The sequence below is a fragment of the Microcaecilia unicolor genome, chromosome 2, assembly GCF_901765095.1.
Source record: "Microcaecilia unicolor chromosome 2, aMicUni1.1, whole genome shotgun sequence".
Classification (NCBI taxonomy): domain Eukaryota; kingdom Metazoa; phylum Chordata; class Amphibia; order Gymnophiona; family Siphonopidae; genus Microcaecilia; species Microcaecilia unicolor.
In genome coordinates, this window is record NC_044032.1 from 71963899 (window position 1) to 71969578 (window position 5680).

General features: G+C 45.8%; 1 non-coding gene across 1 annotated transcript; it reads right to left on the bottom strand.

The window, feature by feature from the left end:
* Positions 1 to 5195: 5195 nt before the first annotated feature.
* Positions 5196 to 5386, bottom strand: LOC115463861. The gene has a single exon (XR_003941142.1). It is a non-coding gene; the product is annotated as a U2 spliceosomal RNA (small nuclear RNA).
* Between the last annotated feature and the right edge of the window lie 294 nt (positions 5387 to 5680).

Here is a 5680-nt window from a genome sequence, read left to right on the forward strand (position 1 = left end):
TCAATATCATATTTATGTTTAAATCATTTTATTAAGTTTCAAAAGCAACAAGACATAACGTGGAGAAAACAATCTGCAAAAGCATTTTCATAACAGGTACAAACAACCTTCCCAACATTATTTCCTCCTATCCAAATCCCCTAATCCCTCCCCAAAGTCCTCCCTTCCCCCCTACCCCCCCCCCCCATACCCCCCATACTGTCTCTGTTCTTTGCAAGGAGTCCAAGCCACACGGATCCCGTCCAACAGCGTATTCAATTCAGTATTCTGCTTCTTGCCGCTGGCTGCAGTGTATCCCAAAAGTTCGCCCACGTTTTCTCTAGGCTCCTGCCTTCTTTAGAGGCGAAATCTTTAACTCCACATCTTTCTAATTTTAGTAGTTCAATCATCTGCGTCCTCCAAATGCTTATTGGCGGGGTTGTTGTTTCTCACCAGTTCAATAGTATAGTCTTTTTCCCAGTCAACACTGCTCGCCTGAGAAAAGAGGTGAGTCCCAGAACTGTGGGTGTCGCCTCTTTGTAGATTCCAAAGAGCAGCAACGGATGTTTCTGTATGGTGCAACCCCAGTATATCTGGATTTCAACCAGTACCCGAGACCAGAAGTCCGCTATGTTAGGGCAATGCCAAAACATATGACCAAGTGTTGCAAGTGATTGTCCACATCTGGGGCACGCCCCAGAGTCGCCAAACCCCGCCTTCAGTGCTCTTGATGGAGAAATATACAGCCTCATCGCAAATTTATACTGTAACTCCCAATGACGTGTGTAAATTGCACCGCTCTGGGCTGAACGAAGAAAGTCTCTGAATATCTCTGTTGTTACTTCGGTCTCCAAGTCTCTGACCCAGGCCTGTGCTCTGCTAATGTAATCAATGTCCTCTGTAGAGTCCTGGAGGAACCTGTGGTGATATCGGAGGGGCACGGAGTTTTGGGCCCCAAGGGTCATAGCCATATTTTAAGTGTCTTGTACATCTTCACTAAGGTTAATCCAGCCCAGGGCTTTCAGGTAGTGCTGAATCTGCAGATATGCAAAATGATCAGTCTGAGCCAAATGGTGTTCTCGCTTAAGCTCCGCAAAGGGCCGTATTTTCCCTTCTTCAGTCAGAAGTTGGTACAAATAGAGTATTCCTTTGTCTCTCCAGCGTTTAAAGGACGCCGAGGAGGATCCCTCTGGAAAGTCTGGGTTGTGGTATAAAGGCAGAAAAGGGGTCACCTTCCAATCAAAGTGGTGCCTCCTGCAGAGCCACCTCCATGCTGCTCGTGCTGATGTAACTAGTGGGTTGTTCCCTACTCTGGCAGCTCTCAATATCATATTTAACCAGGCAGGAGCCTCTCCTGCCTGGTTAAACCCTTTTGGAATATTGGGCGATTAGTTTCCTTCTTCCGTGATCCATTTTATTCTCACCAAGAAACCATCCATCAGCCATTTTTGAACAGGCAAAACGTCTGGGTTTCCCTTTCGAAAATAGATCTAAGATCGATGGATGTATTTTCACAGAAGGCATTTATAAAGAAGACACATTTTCCAAACGGACACGTCCATCTTATAAATCCCCAAAAAACCAGGCTCAATGTCTGGCATCATTTTGAGAGAAATGGCCACACAAATGTTCCTGCAGATCAGAAAGGCAGCCTAGTGGTTACTGTAGTGGACTTTAAACAATGGCACCTAGGTACAATTACCACCATAACTCCTTTATTTTGTGTTGTGAGCCCTCCAGGAACAGAATAAAACCTACCATACCTAACTGTACACCAGAGGTGTAGCTAGGGGGGGGGGGGGGCTCCAGGGGAGCGGCCACTCCCCCAAATGGACTTCTTCTGGTGCCTATTTTTTTACATGATCCATCACATTTAAAATACACGCCGTCACTGTCGGTGGTCCACTCTCTACTACCCCCATACCTTCAACATGGCTACGCTTCTGCTGTACACCATTAAAATTGCCTTCCTCCCTGCAGGTGTTTCCTATATTTAGGTACAGTAGGTAATTTTGTGGTTTGAGAGGGCTCACAATTTCTACAACAAATGTACTAGGTGGAGTGGGATTGTCCCCTTGTTCATAGTTCACTGCACTGACCGCTAGGCTACTCCTAGGAGCTGCTTGCTGCTCTGTTGGTATGTCCATAATACCTGATACTGCCATAGTGTCTGGTATCCCCTTTCAGTTTCACTTGTTAGAGAGGTGGAAGACTGAAAGACATCCTAATTTTGGGCCCGCCCTACTACCCAAAACATGCCCACAACACACACCCTTACTATTTGGATGAACACAGTGGAAAAGTCCAAATTCTGTCTTTTTGAAAATCACAATTTAGACATTTTTGGCAGATGGATGTGTTTTTGGTCATTTTGAGACATCTATCTGCCACTGTTGTCATCTTTCATTTGCTTATGTTGTAGGATTCATATCTTTTTTTCTCCTTTTCCTTATGTTTTTAAAAATCCTATCCATGTTCTTTCATTCCCCTCTCCTTCTCTCTCTTACACACAGTTTCCTCCTCTCCTCCCCTCACACATTCTTCTCCTCACTCACTCATCCTTCCCAACCTCTTCATTTCCTCTTCCCTCACTTCTTTTGCCATCCCAACTTGCTTCTCTCTCTCTAAAGCCCCCTTTCCCTTCCTTCTCTCTCTACTTATACCCCTTCCTGCTTATCTCTCTTTCCTACCCTTCTCTCAGCTCTTCTTCCCCCTCATCTCCTTCTCCCTTCCTTCCTTCCTCTCATTTTGCCTTTTTCTATCTTCTTCCTTCCATCTTCTTTCCCTGCTTTAACTCCCTTTTCCCCAAACCCTTCCCTCTTCTCTCTCTCATCTTCTCCATCCTTTCTCCTGCCCTTCTGCCACACTCATTCTCTCTCTTCCTCTTTCCCTTCTTCCTTCTGGAACACTATCTCTCACCTTACTACCCTTCTTGTAACAATCTCTTTTCCCCCCTTCCTGGCACAGTCTCTCATTCCCCCATCCTTAACCTGGAAATTATCCTCCTAACTGGCATGCTGTCTTTACCTCTCCATCCATCCCTCTCGCTCTTTTCTCACCCCTCTTGGAACACTTTCTCTCTCTTTATGTTCTCACTCTTTCCTCCCCCCCCCCCATACATACTCTTGCTCCCTTTTCCTCCCTCACCCAATACTCTATCTCCTCCATCTTCTTCCTCTCCAGGCTCAGCTTATCTCCTGTCCTGCTTACCCCCATCAGGTCCAGCATCTCCTCTTGTCCTTCCCTCTTCCCAACTAACCAGGTCTATAATTTCCCCTCTCCTTCCCCTTCCTTCTCAGCCAGGACAGTACTCTCCTTCTCCCCCTCCCACTGACCTGCTCCTGCATCTCCCTCTCTTTCCCCTTCCCCCTCCCCCACCAACCACATCCAGCATCCTCCTCCCCACCCCTTAACAAACTGTAAAATCTCCCTCTCCCCTTCCCCTTTCTTCCCGTAGTCCTGCATATCCCCTCTCAAATCTCCCTTGGCACTGATGAGGCAGTTACAGTAAAACAAGAATAGTAAAGCACATTATGAACCCTTGGTACCCCTGTTCTGTTAAAGGCTTGCACGTCCCATCCCTACAGCAACAGGAAGTATACCTCAGAGGGCTGTAAATGCAATTCAGAATAAGGATGTCCAAGTTGGTATGTCACTGGAGGTGCTAGTATTTTAGAATAGGATCTGCCAGCATAAAGCCTATTCTAAAATACATGAGAAATGGGTGCCCATGTTCTTGGTAACGTTCAGCATGAACATCCATTTTACAGACTGAAACATCTAAACTATGAATGGGGTAAAAGGGATATGGACCTTATTGTGGCAGCATTGGAGCATCCATATTATAAAATAGCCACTTAAACCTCCTGGTGGAGGAGTAGCCTAATGGTTAGAGCAGTGGGCTGAGAACCAGATGACCCAGTTCAAATTCCAATACAACACTTTGCATTTTTTAAAAAACTGTTAGCCCTCCAGGGACAGAAAAAGACCTACTCTGACTTCCCTTAATCCTTCCGGTGGAGTGCCTTTCTGTTACCTGGACGTGCTGGATACCAGGTCCTTCGTCTATTTTTTTAGTACACGGAATGATGGAAATCAGAATTGGATGTCTATATTTTGGCCCCTCCCTAGTCCTGCCCAGAACACGCCCAATCCATGCCCTCTTGCCATATGGGCATACTGCAGTTTTAGCCTTCTATATCCCAGCTTTACAAAATTGGATTTTGACATCCATGCAATATGGATGTCTCAACTCCGGGTTTCAGACATCCAAAACACAAATAGAGCTCGTAAAGTAAAGGTCATAGTTAGGGTTACCATATTTTGTCCCCCAAAAAGGAGGACACGTGCCCCGCCCCCACCACACACCCTCCCAGCCCCCTTTCACACCCTCGCTCCACCCCCTGTCACATTTTCCCCTCTCCCCTGTCACACACCCCATCACCCCCCCTCCCCGTCACCCCTCCCCTTACCTTACTACTGCCCTGGTGGTCTAGTGACCTCTTCGGGGCAGGAAAGAGCCCCCTCTTTCCTGCTCGGAGTGCTGCCCTGCATGCATCCTTCCTGTTGGTGATCTTGGCGCTGATTCAAAATGGCCACCGAGAGTTGAAGTCTCGCGAGGTCACTTCAACTCTCGGTTGCCATTTTGAATCAGCACCGAGATCACCAACAGGAAGGATGCATGCAGGGCAGCGCTCCGGGCAGGAAAGAGGGGGCTCTTTCCTACCCCGAAGGTGGAAGAGGTCACTAGACCACCAGGACAGTAGCTAAGGAGAGGGGAGGCTAGCAATCTGTCCATTTGTCCGTATTTCTGGACAAACGGGCAGATTGGCAAAACCCGCCCGGTTGTCTGGACATGTCCTCAAAAAGAGGATGTGTCCGGGTAAATCTGGACATATGGTAACCCTAGTCATAGTAATCTATAAGTTTCACATGTAAGTGTGTGCTCTGCCCATACATGCATATATATTTGGAATACTAGCATGTATATATTTTTAATATTTTGCTCACACCTTTTTCAGTAGTAGCACAAGGTGTGTTATATTCAGGTACACAGTATGTGTCTCTGTCCCAGGAGGGCTCACAACCTAAGTTTGTACCTGAGGCAATGGTGGGGTAAGTGAGTTTCCCAAGATCACAAGGAGCAGCAGTGGGATTTGAACCAGCCTTCTATGGATTTCAAGACTGGTGCTCTAACCACTAGGCCACTTCTTAAGGGGAGGTGCACCATTCCTGGAGATAGTGCAATACCAGGTTGATGCGTGGAGTGGATGAAGCAAGCTCCTATTCCATCTCCCTGTTCTAAAAATCAATTTAACATATGGTCCGTAGATAAGGGATGTATCAGATATTAAACTGATTAGAACAGATACTACACTTGATCTTAGCCAAAAGGCCGAGAAGCGATTTGCACGTAACTGGCATGTACATATTTCCTTTCTAACCACTAGCACAGTTTTGAATTTAATACCAAAACCTAAAATAAAATACAATACAAATTTCAAAAACTTTTATCTTTTTTTCAAACGAACAAAGTGAATGCCTCCAGACAGAAACAGGTGCGCTCTTACAAAATACATATATTTTATAAAGAAATATGGATTCATGTAGTAAACAAAACATTACACCTATGAAATATTAAATGCTGACTAAAAAAAAGTTAAGAACTGGTTGATGTCAAAACCCCCGGGATAAAAATACC